Below are 17,944 nucleotides of genomic sequence, written 5' to 3'. Positions count from 1 at the left end.
ACATAAATAAAAATCTGCCTAAGCAGCAGAGACCTCCAAAGCAGACACCCAAAACAAAACACATGCAACACATAGCTCACAAAGCCAGAAACAACACACCTGATACACTTGCAATAGGTGACTCTATCCACCAGGCTGAACAAGGAGAAGGTCACGGTGAGCTGCCTGTCGGAGGATCCACCACATAACACAAGCACTCAGGTCACCCAAGGCAAGTACAAATATGACTCAGTCATTGTCCATGCTGCTGTGAATGACCTGAGCACTCCCTGGACTACATGAAAAGAGACATAGCGGAGCTCTCTGAGCATGTAGCCCAGGCCGGTATGACCCTGACCTTGAGTAGCATCTTACCCTCACCAAGAATGATGCCACAATATGAAGACAAGATGATCAATTTCAACAACTGGCTTAAGTATTGGTGTCATTCTGGGATGACATGCGCACCTGTCACCCTGGCTCTGATATCGGCAAAGCTCTTGCCACCCCCATAGTGCCTTTTTTAGGCAAGGCTCAAAAGACAAATCCACCTCCATAGGTATCACAAGGGATAAGAAACTAAGAGTAATGTGCTACTCAACGCCAGAAGTCTAAACCTCAAGATGCACGCACTCAAAACTCTCCTTAGCATGGAGAACATCGATATCTGTGCAGTAACAGAAACCTGGTTCAAGGCTCCCGAGAGTATCCCAGCACTACCAGGTTATACCACATACCAAGCTTTTCGGCCCCAAAACTTGGACCAAACCACAAAAGGAGGGGGAGTATCAATATTCATCAAAGATATCCATACCTCCAGGTTGGTGGCACAGCACGAAGCATCAGAGACTATCCATGTGCAACTAACAGTGGATAAAACTGCCTTCCAGTTTATAGCCTGCTACAGACCACCCTCCCAAACCCAGGAACCCCACTCGGCCTTCCTAAGAACACTGGAAAATATGAAGGTCTCTCCAAACACCATTATATTGGGCAACTTCAACTACCCAAACATAGACTGGGAGCATTGCGCTAGCTCCAACACCCTAGCCCAAAGGTTCCTAGAATTTATAAACTCAAATGCTATGGAACAACTTGTTACCACTCCCACAAGAGGGGAAAACATACTGGACCTGATCATCACCAACATGGGGGCCCTATGCTCCAGACCAGAAGTGTATCCCTCACTGGTAAGATCAGACCATAAACTAATCTCACAGGATATTCACATCCCGACCCCACCCCCTGCCCAGAAAACCACAGTGAAAAACTTCTCTAAAGCAAATTTCACACTCCTCAAAACCGAGGTGGAATCCTTCAAAGCCTCCGGGCCTGTGGAAAATACGGCCCAGGCCGCAGAATCCTTTATAAATGCATTCTATGAACACCTTCAGGAGTGCATGGATCATGCAATCCCAAATAAAACCAAGACCCAATTCTCCAAAGGCAGGCGTCCTGTCTGGTGGACCCCAGCCATAAACAAACTATACAATAGAAGGAGGAAGCTACTACATGATAGAGCAAAATCCCAAAAAGGGAAGGCATCTCTGATCAGTATTAGCAAAAAACTACGGGCACTCATAAAATCGTCTAAGGCCAGCTTCGAGAGAAAAATTGCACAGGACACTAAGGATAATCACAAGGCTTTCTTTAGTTATGTTAGGAACCTGGGTGGGAATTCCCAGATATGCTCAGAATTAGTCCAAAATGACAAAAAATACACCGAACCCACAGACATTGCCAACATCCCAGCTGACAGGTTCAGCGCAAACTTCTCCCCCCCTCCCCACCAAAAGGGCAAATATCTATCCCAGCAGAGTGCTGGCCCCTGACATCTCAGATGCTCAGGTAAGAGCCGGGCTCTCCAAAGCAAAAAACACAGCATCAATGGGACCAGACGGTGTCCCGGGCTGCGTCCTACATAAACTCCAAGAAGAGCTAAACCTAAACATAAAACTACTGTTCAATCTCAGCCTTACTACGGGATATGTACCCAAAGAGTGGCGTACAGCAACAGTGGCCCCTCTCCACAAAGGTGGTGCCTCAACGGCGGATCCTGGAAACTATTACCCCATAAGCCTGACTAGCTTGGTCTGCAAAGCTATGGAAAGGATCATCATGTACCTCATAAATAAAGATATTAGGGACCTACAGACAATGGATCCTACCCAGTTCGGCTTTGTTAAAGGCAGATCCTGCCTCTTAAACCTGGCCGATTTCTTTGAAACAGTGACCAAGGCCATTAACGAGGGGAAGGTGGTCCACACAGCCTATCTGGACCTCACAAAAACCTTTGATACAATACCCCACTCGGGCATTATAGATAAGCTCACCAGCTTAAATATAAACCCCTATGTCACTAGATGGGTTGCAAACTGGCTCAAGGACAGAACCCATGTGGTTAGAATTGCTGGAGCCATGTCAGACTCCAAACCAGTTACAAGTGGCGTCCCACAAGGCTCAGTCCTGGGACCTCTCCTGTTCGGTATATATTTATCGGAGGTACAGGCCAACATGGAAGGACTGTGGCTGACCAAGTTCGCAGATGACTGCAAACTAGGCACCATAATCGACTCTCCAGCCGACACAAGCATCCTACAAAAGGGCCTCATAGAAACAGACAACTGGTGCCAGAGCCATGGCCTCAAGCTAAACGCCAAAAAGTGTATAGTCATCCCTTTGTCAAAACAAAGTGCCCACAAATTACCACATAGGTGGTAATCCATTAAGTACAGAAGAAGTAATTAGGGACCTGGGGACCCAAGTTGATAGCAATCTCTCATTTGAAAACCACGTGGCCAAAGTAGTTAGAAAAACATTTTATATAGCCCACCTAATCATGAAGGGATTCACATCTAGATCAGGGGAGGTCATCGTGCCTCTTTACTCATCCCTCATCAGGCCCATAATTGAGTACAATGCCCCTTTTGGGATGTACCTTAACAGACACCTGCAGCAACTGTAAAGACCCCAAAGGTACCTCACCAAGAGGATCAAAGGGCTCAAACAGATGCCATATGCTGCCCGGTTAAAGAAACTCCAGCTCTACTCAGTGGCATACCGCCTGCTCAGAGGCGATCTGTGCCTGACGTATAAAGCCATGACCAACCCGGAATTAATGGATATGCTGCACCTCAGAAAATCTAAATCCCATCGAGCTAAGCACTCGAGGGACTTGAACCTCAGCACTGAAATAAACAGGACATGCTGGAGGGACAGATTCATAACCCAGAGGCTCCCTTCACTCTGGAATAAAATCCCAGTCCAGGTTAGGCAGAGTCCCTCATTGACTCTCTTCAAGAGGAATCTTGATGAGTGGATGGACTGTTAAACAGAGGCACAGTATACTAACCTCAAAAAAGGGCATAGCAAAATTCATTTAAAATGGGTGGCGAAAGCCAAACACACTCTGGCTAGGCTTATAAATGCCCTAGGGCAGATAGCCTAGTATGAACCTATGAAAAGCCTGTAGGAGACAGAATACAGGGAAAGGGCCTTGAGGAGGTCTGCATAGGACATTTTACTTACACCCTATATTATTTTAGTGAGGAAACTCTGTGGATGTCCCAATTGTTGGATATGCCTGGTTAGGTACATACCAAAGGGGCATTGTACTCAATGATAGGTCTGGTGAATACCTAATACAGTGGAACAATGACTTCCTTGGACTTAGATGACATATCTTTGTTTATAAGTTGCACAACATAGAATGATTTCCTTACCTCTGTAGACACATGATGGTCAAAGCCTAGATTACTACCTATGTGTGTCCCTAAGTCTCTGACTACTGGGTCAACTCTAAGGTACCAGAACTTGTCAGAGATTTGGGATGCATGGCTAGGTATCAAAAGTGAAACAGAATAACTGAGTGTCAAATAAGCACAAAGTTTAATACAAATTCAACCTCTCGGGGGAAAAAAAATACCCACTCTAGCATATTCCCCAAACAGACTTGAAGTAAAACATTTTTAAAAGGCAGAAAAATCTCTGTCACCTACTGAAATAACTGCTCACACAAAGTGCGCTAAAAATGGCAACCCTCAAAAATGAAATATGTAGTATAAAGAATTACCCACTTAATGTACAACATGTCATAATAAAAGTACACAATACACAATTTATCCTTATTTACTCCAACAATTACATCCACACATTATTAATTCAGCACAACCTGAGTATTTCACAAACATAAAAAAATGTACACTTACCTGTAATGTCCACTGGCTATGTTGTATTAGCATGTCTCGGCCTCCTCCTTTACTAAGGTGATGGCTTTCTAGATACTGTCTATAAACATGTACCCACACCAAAGCAACCAAACACAGATATTGCTATCTCTTAACACTTGTCTCAAATGAACCCAAGCTCAGAAGTTTTGAAGCACTCCTTTTACTAAGCATATTAATAAATATGCTATAAGTTGTCACAAAATGTAAATATTCTCAACAATTAAAAGATTGCACTAAACTCCCTTACCACTGTGACTGAGTTTTCAACTAAGATGAAGTCTATAGAAGGTAAGAAACATATCTGATCTCATACAAAAGCATACACAACCATACCCCAGCCAACTAAAAAAGAAAACCTCAAAATATCATTGTTTCACAGCAGGGTGCAGCCAGACAAGTCCTAAAGTCAGAGGCAAGTTACATTACACCTTAGTTAACAAATTCAAATAAATAGAAGCATTGATAAAATAATACATTTTAAACTGCCCACAGTTTAAGCTTCCAAGACAGAAAACAGCACAGTTAGTGTCTCATTAAAGTGAATATGGTCATTTGCACCTCATCTGGCGCCTATTGTTTTATTTTCTGGTCCAAGACCATGAGCTATTAACACATAACTGAGGACAATGAAAGCAACCTTAGAATAATTCACATGCAAAGTAATAACTGTCCTTACATACTGTGCTAGGGGAATGACTTGAATACATATCTATTTTTTATCATTTTAATCAACATTTTAGTTAATGTGATAAACTTTACAAAACTGTTTTTTTTTCTGTGAAGATACTGTAATATACAGATAATGGTATATAAAAATGCATGCATCCCTGCTTATTTGAATGACTATTTCATCCCACTGCAAGAACCAAAACCTCATGGCATATGTGGTGGTATGGGCTGGGCTGAGCTTACCAAAAAAACTGGTATTACTCGATGGTCTGAAGTTCAGACAATACTGGGATATTATTTTCCCTTGTCATCTTTCCAGTGACCATTTAAGAATGTTATGGTGCTGCAATTCATTTGTCAGTGCATGCAAAGTTTATATACAATGTATAACCATGCATACATATATTTATGGAGCAGCTATACAGCATCCTCACTAAGGAAAAATATACATTGATAAGAAATGATTCAAAACAGTATAAAGGAGACAAACGGTTTGGTAAAATATACTGAATAAGACAGCGTACTTTATTTGTAACCACAATCCATTTAAGTGCTATGAAATCATGTATATGAGGCAATATGAAAGAAAGAAAGGAAAAAAGAGGTCATTGTTCCCCTCTACTCGACACTTATTAGACACATTATAGAATACAATGCCCTTTTGGAATGTACCTCACAAGACATCTGCAGCAGCTGGAAAGGCCACAGAAGTGCCTCACAAAGAGGATTACTGGTCTCAAACAGATGCCCTACACTGACCGTCTCAAAAAACTCCAGCGTTACTTTGTAGCACATCGCCTACTGCGAGGTGATCTCTGCCTAACATATAAAGCTATGTCAAACCCAGAGCTGTTGGACATGCTACACCTAAAGAAATCCCAATCCCTCCAAGCTACACGCTCTATGGACCTAAACCTTGTCACCACAATAAACAGGACATGCTGGAGGGATAGATTCCTGTCCTAGAGACTACCCATACTCTGGAACAAGCTACCCATCTATGTCAAGCAAAGTTTCTCATTAGCACTATTCAAGAAAAATCTTGATGAGTGGATGGGAAATAGGAAATACACCCCGGGGATCACTTCTGTGGCTCTGCTCGACAGGAGCACAGGAAAATAACTTTCTTGGGTGGCGTAACCCAGGGAACCTTGTTGGCTAAGCTTACTTAGGCCCTTGGACATATAGCCTAGTATCTACCTATGAAAGAGTATCTTTGAAATGAGAATTCAAACCAGGAAGGGTTTCGTGAAAAACAGTGGCTATGGTCAGAAGTGTCTATCAACAGGCCCATGGTACTACCTGCTGCTGTCCCTCTAGCCTTCTTTCAGGAGTCCACTCATGATATCATAGTAGGACACTAGGCTATCAAATCAAGGGGACATTTTACGACTAGCCATGCTTCCCAGTAAAATTTGATAGGTATTGGTTGCCAAGGGTTTTGTGGGGGTATATATACTTCTGCACATGTGACCAGGCATTTACAAGCTTCCTCTCTCTAACAGATATATAGGTCCCAGATTAGAGGGAAATACTAATCCAAGTTTCGCTTGAAAAGGGCAGGGATGACCTCTGCTACACACAGATGAGAAGCTTGTTCCAGAGAAGGGGGAGCCTTGGAGACGCGTACTTCTTCCTCTGGCATGTACTATTTATGTTACATGCAAGGTTTAGATCCCCAGATCAGGCATTCCTGATCCTATTTGTTTGATGGATGAAGAACAGGTCCATTAGGACTAGATCAGAGGATGCCTTGTAGGCCAGGCATAGGTCACCGCTCAGCAGCCTGTAGGAGACCAGATATAAGGACAAGACTTTGAGGCATTTGGCACAGGACTTGTTTTCCACATCATGTATTCTTTTTGTGAGGGTTCTCTGTAGATCCTCCAGATGCTGCATATACCTGGCAAGGTACAGAGTGAAGGGGGCATTGTACTCAATGATCTGTCTTATGAGACCAGAGTACAATTGAATGATGATATGCTTGGATCTAGATGTCATACACTTGTTTACAAGTTGTGCAACATAGAATGACTTCCTCTTTACAGCTGACACCTGATGGTCAAATGTCAAATCACTGTCTACATTGGTTCACAAATCCCTGACTACAGAGTCTACTCTTAGGGGTGTGTTGTCAATGAAGTAGTCTGCTGACATGGTCATATTTCCAAAAGACATTATAATGCACTTTTTAACATTAAGTTTTAGACTATGACTCTGGCATCAGTTATTATTCCGTGTAAGGTATTCCTGGAGGATATTTGTGTCTTGGTGGGATTCAGTGACTGCACCCAGTTTCCTGATATTTGTGAACTTGGTCAGCCGGATGCCAAACAGAAGTGGCTCGAAACCTGAGCCCTGAGACAAAACACTAGTAAGTGGTCTTTTAGTAGCAGTAGACTTTCCTATTGTAACTTTCTGGGTCCTACCTATAAGGCAGTTGGTTATCTAGTGGGTAGTGTAGGAGTTTATGTCTTGTTTGGTGAGCTTTTCTACAATGTCCAAGTGAGGTATTATGCAAAATGCCTTAGCTAGATTAATGCAAGAAGTATCACCATTTTGCCCTCATTCATTACTTTGGTGACGTTCTCAAATAAGTCCACCAGGCTGAGTAGGCAAAACCTGCCCCTGACAAACCCAAACTGATTTGGGTCAAATGTTTGTAGGTTAACTCTGCTGCCATTTAGCATAACCATGATTATGCTCTCCGTAGTGTTGCAGATCAGGCTAGTCAGACTTATGGTTCAGTAATTCCAAGGGTCTATGGATGGCCTGCCCTTGTGCAGTAGGATAACCACTGCAATCCTCCATTCATTTGGCATGAAGCCTTTTTGGAGGCTGTGGTTAAACAGTGATTCTAGTGGTCATGACAGCTCATGTTTCATATTACTGAGGGGGCAGTCTGGGATATAATTGGGACCAACTAGTGCAGTGTACTTGGCCTTGGAGAGGGGTGCCTTGAGTACTTTCTCTCTAGTGATAGTTGGGAGGGTTATGGATGTGAGTATTTCCTAAAGGGCATCTGATGGGGAGTGGGAGTAGAACTGGAGCTAAATTTTTTGCCATGAGATTGGCTATATCTTCTTGCTTCTGTTGGTTAATTTCTCCAAGTCTTTTGAGTTTCTTGTACCATGATGAGAATGAACCTCATTCCTAAGTCAAAGTATTATTAACGTTCATGAAATTAGTATTGTTTCAGTCTTTGAAGTTAGCCAAAAGTGCTCTTTGCAGCACCCACAATGTGCCCAGAACTGACTCCTTCTGTAATTCATATGGAGTTACATGTATCACTAGAATATCTAAATACAACTGTAAAATTATTTTTTATGAGACCCATTGCTTGTAGTACTATTGTAACTGTCTGGATATCCTTCTTCCACACTGCTATCATTTCTGCCTGCAAATCCTGGTATTTTATGACTTTGTGTTTCTCTGTACGTAAGACACTGTAATCACTGGATGTAGCAATTCTAGTGATCAATGCAACTTTTGTCTTCTTTTCATGGACTACCATACCTGGTTTTCTCGCATTTATTTTCTGAACTGTTGCTAATGGGCGATCCCATGAGATATAAACTTCATCACTCTCTATAATGCACTGTGGCTCATGTTTCCATTGCTTCTCATGCTACTTCAATATTGTAATGTTTGCACACTTCCCAATGCAACAGCCTTGCCGCATTAGTACATCATTTAGTTTACAGGCCCTCTGGCATTAGTGTATCACACCAAGCAACAAAATGTGCGACTGTTTCCAGTTCTGATTTATACAACCTGCATTTGTCTGTTTCTCTCACATGTTCAATGGACTTTGTAAACCAATGCGAACATAATCCACTATCCTGGGCCACCGATATTAACTTTTCATCCTGTGGTTTAAATTCACTTCTTAACGATTTCTATGTCAGATCCTGATCAACATGAGTTTGTACCAGGAGTTTTCTCTACTTGCAACTATATTTATGCCTTTTCCACATTTCTTACCTATTCCTCATATTCCTAGGTCCATAGGAGGTTACTACATTAATGGCCATAGAGCCCTTACAAGCCTATCCATATTTATCCCAAGTTGCCCCAATTGTTGGTGGTTAGGGGAATGAAGTTTGCAGAGGTAAGGGTCTATGGTAGTTAATACTGACTTCCTCTGTCCAGGAAGGACACCCATCCATTGATCTAGGTTGCATTTGAAGAGGGTCAGGGAGGGCTCTGTTTCACTTGAATTGGAAGCTTGTTCCAGAGAAGTGGCACATACAGTTGCTGCCTGATTTTTGTCTATTTCTGGTTTGATTTCCATTCCCACTTGACACTAATCTGCTTCTGCTACACTAAGCAGGGAAGTTATCTTAGACGCCTTCTCCTCATGTTTTAAAACTTTCACTATGTTTGGATCTGGTGAAGTCAGCAGATAAGATTGCAGCTCTGTACACGTAATCCATTTTGTGGAGGCCCATACTTCCTTCCAAATGAGGAACATATAATCACTCCCCTACCTTTCTTCTAAGGAAATACATTCACTTCCCCTGTAATGTCATTTTCAAATGGTTTACAATCAAATTGCTGATGGCGATTTTGGTGACCACGGGTTGTCGAATATTTTATTTTGTTGACCCATGTCACGAATCCACCTCTTGTGCGAAGTTTGTTTGATTGAATGCCCGGTGCATTCACAAACATTAGTTCGGTCATTGACCTAGAGATCGCGGTACAGTGAGGATCGGGAATTGTACCCTTTTCCCCACTGTAGTGCGATCTTGGAGTTGGAATATATATTATGCAGGGGGTGTGAGGGATGCAGGGAGGCTTGCCCCCTGTAAAATCTTAAAGCGATGCATAGTGCAGTGTAGGACTTCATGTTATTCATGTCAACTAATGTCAAATTCACATATTGATATGCAAATTCGACATTAGGGGCTTCGGTATACATGAATTTCAGTGTTATGATTCGTTATATGCACATTTCCACGGAATGCTTTTTGGAGTTTGATAATAAACCTTTTCAAACACATACACAACAAAATATTTTTTCCCCTACCATCTTAAATTCCCTACTTTAAAACTGCAACTGGTCACCTCTAAAATCACTCCACCTAGACCAAGCTGTACAATATTTTAATGATACCTTCCTCAACATCCTTAATAACCTCGCTCCAACAAGAAAAATTTACTTCAAAGCCAAAAAACAACCTTGGATAACCAAAGGGATAGAGCCTGGACTGCTTATCAAACCTCCAAAACCTCAGAAAACCACATCTCTTACAAACAATTAAGAACCCTAACTAAGGAGCAAATATTATCTGACAAAAAAATCTTATTTTCTAGCTTGTCAGCAAAAACACATAAATAACCCATAAAAATTTTGGAAAAACCTTAACTAAACTACCTCCTAAACCCTGCCAAAACCTCTACCTCTGCACCATCTACAACAAATAGCACTGAATGTATAGCATCCCAATTTAACTCTCATTTCTTCACAACTGTCGCCTCACTTTTAAACAACAACAAATCTAACCAACCCCTTACAGTGCCTACCTCTGCTAACTCTAAACCCAACTACTTCTCTTTTAAACCCATACAAACCTCTTATATAAAAAAATTCCTTTCAAAACTAAAACCTACCTGTCTAGCAGCTGACCAACTCCCTAATGACATCTTAAAAACTGCTGCAAGCTGCATCGCCTATCCCGTATCTATCCTAATCAATTGTTCCATTGCAGAACAATATGTCCCCGTACTATGGAAAACATCCCATATCATCCCCCTCCACAAGGGAGACCCATCTAAAGATCTCTCTAATTATTGGCCCATTGCCATTCTCTCATCCCTAGCCAAAATCTTAGAGAAATTTATCCATACGCAGCTCCTAGACCACCTCACTACAAATTACCTCTTATCTAGTTCACAGCACAGCTTCCATCCAAAACACAGTACCTGCACAGGCCTCATAACTTTCACTAACTACATCAATCTCCTCAAAAACAATAGACAACTAGTCTCTACTATATTCCTTGACATGTCCAAATCTATTGATTCAGTATCTCACAAACTACTACTCAACACTCTAGCTGCCTTCAACCTCAACTCTACAGCTCTCAACTGGTTCTTTAGCTACCTTACTAATCGGCAGCAGGCAAATAAATGGTATAATAAACTCTCCACACTCCTCCCAGTCTCTGTTGGGGTTCCTCAGGGTTCCATCCTTGGCCCTCTCCTTTTTATTATATTCACAAATAGTCTAAACACTGCCACTAAATCTGCTTCTATTATTCAATATGCTGATGACGCTACTCTTATTTGCTCTGCTCCCACACTCCAAGAACTCCAAGATAAACTGCAAAAGTAATTTCTAGATATTGAAAATTACCTAAATGAATTTCAACTCATCCTAAATCCAAACAAAACAAAATTAATGATTTTCTCTAACAGGAAATCCAAAGCAAAACCACCTCCTCTCACCACCTACTTCACTAATGGCACTATAATAGAACCAGTTAATCAAACAAAACTACTTGGTGTCACGACAGACAACAACCTAACATTCAATAAACACATATCACTCGCAATAAAGAAAGTTTTCATCAAAGTTGGTGCTCTGTATAGGGCCAAACCTTACCTTACTCAAAATGCCAGACTAGCCACAGCCAGATCCCACCTCCTATCTACTCTTCTCTACTGTTCTCAACTTTTCACTAACCTGCACAAGTTTGACTTACATCTACTTGATTCCTGCTATAACAAAATAGCAACATTTGCTGATAATATACCCAACAGGACCCATTATTGCCTTGCTCTTCAAAAGTTATATTGGCTTGAATTTCCCAATCTGTTATTGCTCAATCAGCTCACCGCTGCCCACTCTGTTATCCACAAACCAGAACACTGCCCTGCACTCTCCAACCTAGTGCAACTAAATACCAACCCCAGGACCCTTAGATCATCCAATAAACATATACTCAAGGTTACAAGGTCCCATAATTACTTCGGTGACTCTCTCTTCTCCTTCAAAGTAGCCAGACAGTGGGACCTATTACCCCAGAATATCTTAAAAAACACAGATTGTCATAGTTTCAAAAAACTCCTAAAGAAATGCCTTACTCAACAATGGCTATGCTCCTGTAATACTCCTGGCTAGTTTCTCATACCTTCAATCAAATGTTTTCTATTCTGCTATCTTCTTGTCTTACTTCTGCCAAATGAAAATACCACAATTTTTTTAGTTATATGTTCTAATGAGTTTCATATTACTGTCTGTAATAAGGCTTAAGAAATGTAATGTTTTCTGTTTTACATTCACCTTTTTGTAAATTGTGATTGTTGGCAACTGTCAAACTTTGTTGCATATTGTTTGTAAATCTTTTAAAAATGTTTGTAATCTTTTTGTACTATTGTTATGGAGCTTATCTCTCCGGGTCTCCGCTGAAAATGGGCTACTTTCCCACCCAGACTCTACCCGGTTAACAAATGTAAAATAAAATAAAAATAAATAAGATATACACTGATTTTTATATATCATTTGAAAAGCATGAAGCATTTTTCTCTTTTTCCCATCCAACTGATCCTATACCTTTTGGAGCCAATCAACCACCCCAAAACTGTAAGTTAGAACAGGAAAAGCAAATTGGTGTATAGCTTGGACTTAGTTCCTAGATGTCACGGCTGTTTTCAGTGTTAGTCTTCAAAAATATTCCTGAGTTATGTTTGCTTTTGTTCATGTTTTACTGTCAATCCTTCAGCAATTCCCAAATATTTATGCACTCACTTCTGCTCAGGCTTCTTTATATCACATTCCTGTTACAGACTGATATTTTCTTTGTACTGCAGCTTTCCTGTAGCTTTTGCACATTTATCAAGACTGAATGACATTCTTATATCATCTGAGAAAGTTTTAACCACTTGCAGTTGTGCTTTCAGTGCCTCATCTGATGAGCTATACAGTTTTAAATCATCCACATAAAGAAGGTGAGAAGTCTTTACACTTGGTTGTTTTCTGGAAGCCAAATTGTAACCAAGACCTAATTTGTTAATTAGACAGCTTAATGGGATAAGGACAAGACAAAAGAGCAGTAGTGACACAGTGTCACCCTGGAATATCCCCCTTTGAATTTTTATCCCTGGGATAATAATTTATCCTTTATCATGGCCTACCTGCAAAGTGGCTTGCCACTGTTTCATGGTCACTATAATGTAATTAATCATTGATGTATGGTTGAAATTTGCTACCATTCTCAAAGATCTCATCACTGTACTGCCCTTCTCCAGCTAAATTGGTTAGAGCTCCCTCATCTTCTCACTGAATCAGTTAATAGCTGCACACACAGTCTTTCTTATACAAACCTGACAACTGCCCAGCACTATCTAATCTTGTTCAACCCTACAGCAACCTAACTTCCCTTAGGTCTGATGATAAAATAATCTTAAAGGTTATCAAAGCACAAAACTCTCATGGCATCTCCTTGTATCATTGCCAAACTATGGAACTCTCTTCCACAGCATATTCTGTCCATCAATGATACACATACATTTAAACATACCCTAAAGGAATATTTCTCAAAACATAGGATTTGCTCCTGTTCCCACCCAGGCTAATTATTTCAACCCACCAATGTCTAACTCCTTTGTTCCTATTTCTCTATACCTCCTAGCTGTTTAAGCCTTCTTACTCTCAAAACATAACTTGTCATCACAAAAAAAAAAAAAAAAAAAAAAAAGTCTGATAAAACTGTTTGTTTACTATGACAACCATTGCTACTTTATAGACACCATGTTAAGAACTTTGTAATTTGAAGTTTTACTTTTATGTGTATTTTATGTACGATTATTTATTTGTAATATTTGTTATATTTCAAATGTAAAAATCTATGTAAACCTTCTTGGAGCTTTTCTCCTCGGGTCTCCGCTGAAAGCAGGCTTCTAGCCCAGTTGGACACTACCCGGTTAACAAATGAAATTAAATAAATAAACAAACAAACAAATAAATAAATCTTGTATATCTGTAAGAATTCCTTTACCCATGAATGTGATGCAATGGCATTTTTTTTTTTTGTGATATATACCATATACTAGATTCTTCCTTTTTTTTACTTCATTTATGATGACACTTGGCATAAAGGAAGGATTGGTCTTAAGATATACTCTGTCAGGGTGGAAAAAATAAAAGGTTCCACACACACAAGGGCTTGAAGCTCTGAAACCCTTCTGCCTGAGGTACTGGCTAATAGGAAAGCTGTCTTCTAGGTAGGGAATTTTACATTTGTGGAAGCAGCTGGCTCAAGGGGTGGAAGACTAAGCTTTTCCAGAATGAAAATGAGGTTGGGGGGCAGGAGGTTTTCTGGGAGGCCTAATATGGACAACTCCTCTCAGAAACTGTTTCATGACAGGATCTGAAAAGAGAGGAGGCTGAGAAGGCAGACAGGCAGAAATAGCTGAAGTGTGGATATTTTCATAAATGTCATAAGTATGACATGATCAAAGGGATCTGAGCTAGCTGAGGGTTTTGTTCCTTTTGTCTGCACCATATAATAAATCTTTTCCATCTGGCACGGTAAGACTTTCTAGTACTAGGTCTCCTGACCTCTTTCAGAATGTCTAGGACCTGCTTGTCAAGCAGAGACCCCTTCCATGGGATTAAGGTATGAGCCAAGCTGTCAATTTGAGTGTATGCAGGTTGGAGTGTATGATTGTGCCCTTGTTCTGCATTAACAGGTCCACTGTGCATGTGGCAGCAGAAACTTAGTTAAACTAATGTGTGAGCACAGGAAGTTCAAACTCACATAAATCCACGCTGTAAAGGATAAAAGGACTATTCCACAGCTATAATGGACCGTTTATTCAGAGAACTCACGAGCAGCAATACACCATAAAAACCAGCAGCAAAACCTTGACATCCACCAAAACACTAAAACAGTACAGTAAACAGCGAATTTCGATGTGAAGGTTTTGCTGCTGGTTTTATGGTGTATTGCTGCTCGTGCACGCATGTGGCAGCAGACTTGGTTCCCTGTTGGTTAGGCTGAGCAATAGAGGGTACCAGTACTGCCTTGGCCAATCTGGGGCTATCAGAATTACTCTTGGCCCTTCTTCCCTTATTTTCAGCAGTACCCTGGGTAGCAAGGATATTGGGGGAAGGCATACAGGAATAGGCCTGTCCAAGGGAACAAAAATGCATCTGTTATCCAGGCTGACTTTGTTTTGTTCTTGGACCAAAGCTTTTCTAAGTCAGCAGTTCCTTTGATGGCAAAAAGGTCTATCTGTGGCAAACCCCATTTTTTGCCTATGGGCAGAAAAACTTCCCGATGCAGTAGACACTCATGGGGGTCTGTCAGGCTCCTGCTAAGGTGATCCACTAGTTGATTGGTTTCTCCTGGTAAGTACTGTGCCATGAAGTGCAATCCTAGAGAACTGGCTGTAAACCAAAGGTCCACGGCTAAATGGAAAAGTGGGTAAGAATGAGACTGTCCCTGCTTGTTTATGTACCACATTAACTGTGGCATTTGTCTGTCTTTACCAGGAGGATTCTTGGTTTCCATTGTTAGGCCTTTTTGGACTGTCATCAGTTCTTTTATGTTGGCGGTTTGTTTTGAGTCTGGAAGTTATTTGCAAGGGTCTTCTCAGGCAATTTCTTATGCATATGTTGTCTGGGTTGGTCTTGAGGGATGAACCTGAAGGGAAGGCCTGGATTTAGGGAGCAAGCTTGGATCTACCAGGCAAACTCTTTCCTGAGACAAGGAAGCGGTTTTATCCTGAAGGTGAGAGACTGAAAGTGTTGGCACCACACATTTTTGAGGTTCCACTGTAGTTTCTTCATGTACAGTCTGGCCAGGTGGATCATGAGGATGCAAGAGGCCATGTAGCCTAGATGCCTGAAACACTCTGGCTGTGAGGTATTTCCCGACAAGGAACTTTTTGAAGCACAGACTTAAAAAGGTAACCTGGTCTGGAGGAAAAAAGGCTTTCTGAAGTGATGAGTCCAGTAATGTTCCCAGAAACACAATCCTGTTTGATGGTGAACCCCATTGAAGTGAGTATATTTTGGGTGTAAAGCTGATCTGCTTTAAGTTTGTCTAGGTCTGTTGCCTGAATGAGGCAACTGTCCAGGTATGGGTAAATCTGAATTCCCTTTGTCCTGCAGAAGACTATCACCAGGGCTAGGCATTTTGTGAAAACCCTAGGTGCAACAGACAAGTCAAAGCGCAGAGCACAGAATTGATAAATGCCTCACACCTGCTCTGAAGTATAAGAACTTTCTGTATGGATTCCTCTATGGGGATGTGGAGGTATGCAACTTTTAGATCTAAGGTTACCATGAAGGCATTGGGTGAGATCACAGGTAGTGGTTTTTGTAGAGTTAGCATTTTGAATTTTGGGACCAGCAAGAATCAGTTGAGCCTTGACAGCTCTAGTATTGATCTCCAGATACTTTCTTTTCTGGGAACTAAGAAAAATCTGGAGTAAAAACCTTTTCTTTATAAAGAGTTACAAGTTCCTCAGAGCCTTGGGTGTACAGAAGCTGTATTTGGTTTAAGGCCTCAACCATTTGGTTTGTAGTAATATCTGGGAAGTCTGAATGAATTAAAGGTTGTTTGAACTTGAGTTTGTAACCTCAATGAATGATGTTTAGAACCTATAGATCCCTGGTAATGAGAGTCCAGTTCTTGTGGAATAGGGACAGTTGCCTTCCTGGTTTATGGGAAGAGAAAGATTGAGGGTTAGAGGATGGGGGGAGGGGGAATGGATAGTTATGTAAGAGTCATGATTGCTCGGGTCTATATTACACTATCGAAAACTGAGCTCAGTGAACGGCATTTTCAGTGCACTTACATCGAACATGCCATTCGTTGAATTGTTCATACTGAGACTGCCGTACAGTGAGGATCGAAAAATTTACCCTTTCCTCACTGTAGTGCAATCTCGGAGTTGATATATATAGTTAGCGAGGGGTGTGGGTGCGCAGCCCCCCACAAGAGTGGAGTTTGATGAACGGCATTTCCAATGGAATGCCGTACACTGAAGTGGGTTTTCACTGATTTAATATAGACCCAATTGCTCCCTGCTAGGTCCCTGGGGGCAGGATCCGCCAGGGCTATTGTGGTCTGTTTGCCACTGTCATGGCCGCTGGCGCTGTCTTTGGATCCTTTCCCTTTGAGGTCTCCTATATCTAGGCTTAGACTGGGGGGCCAGAAAGGACCAATGGTTGGTAGGGTAATTTCTGCTGAAATGAGGAGGTTGGACCAAAAGAAAGTCCTTGACAGTTTGCATGGACTTGCCTTAGCCTCTATTTTCTTAAGCACAGCTTCAGCCATAGGACAAAAAAGAAAGTCCTTGTCCAAGAGGGCATCCAGGAAACTGGATCTGATATGTTCAGGAAGGGACTGCTCCCTCAGCCAGGCATGTCTTCTAATGATGGATCCTGTGGCTACTGCCCTGCTGGATGCTTCCAAGGCAGCACAGCCACAGTGCAAGGAGTGCTTAGCTACTTGAGAGAAGGAGCTGCATAAATCCAGTAGCTCCTTTGAGAAGGTCTTATTTTTAATCACATCAGTTTTTGTTTCATCCAGTCTACAACACTTTCCTGGTACTTTAACATATGAAACTGGCAGTTCAAAGCCCTCATGACAAGGGTAGAAGAGGTGCAGACTTTCTTTCCAAACCAGTCTAAGGCTCTGCTTTCTTTCTCTACTGGTAAAGGATTTTTGGAAGCACTAACATTTGCTCCCTTAGGACCGGGAGTCACTACTTCAGAATATGCCACAGGGTTCTTAAAAATGAGTTTATGGGAATCCAGAACCTTGAAAAATCTGTCATGTTTCCGAGGGGCAGGGGGGAAGGGAGTCTGGTTGGAAAGTGGAATCCAGAAAGACATTGTCTACCACCTCTACGACTGGGGGAATGACATGGGGTTTATGCACAGGGAGACTCAGAAATTCCCTAACTCTCGTCTTGGATTGTGCGTAGTTCTGAGCTTCCCATTTGAAGTGCTCCCTCAGGGTATGTAGGGTTTTCCCTAAAGGGAATGTCCTTGGGGGGGAGGCTGAGGCAAGGTTCTCCTCCAAATCAGACTCCCCACAAAAGGC

General features: G+C 41.6%; 1 protein-coding gene across 4 annotated transcripts in view; it reads right to left on the bottom strand.

Annotated features, from left to right (window-relative positions):
- Positions 1-17,944, bottom strand: part of CARS2 (cysteinyl-tRNA synthetase 2, mitochondrial) — a 1,053,801-nt gene that overhangs the window by 405,790 nt on the left and 630,067 nt on the right. The window lies entirely within an intron of this gene.

This window comes from Protopterus annectens, chromosome 5.part0 (genome assembly GCF_019279795.1).
Source record: "Protopterus annectens isolate FY-2018-M chromosome 5.part0, PAN1.0, whole genome shotgun sequence".
NCBI classification, from domain to species: Eukaryota; Metazoa; Chordata; order Ceratodontiformes; family Protopteridae; genus Protopterus; species Protopterus annectens.
The sequence above is the reverse complement of the archived record's forward strand: the minus strand, read 5'-3'. Positions and strand labels throughout refer to the sequence as shown.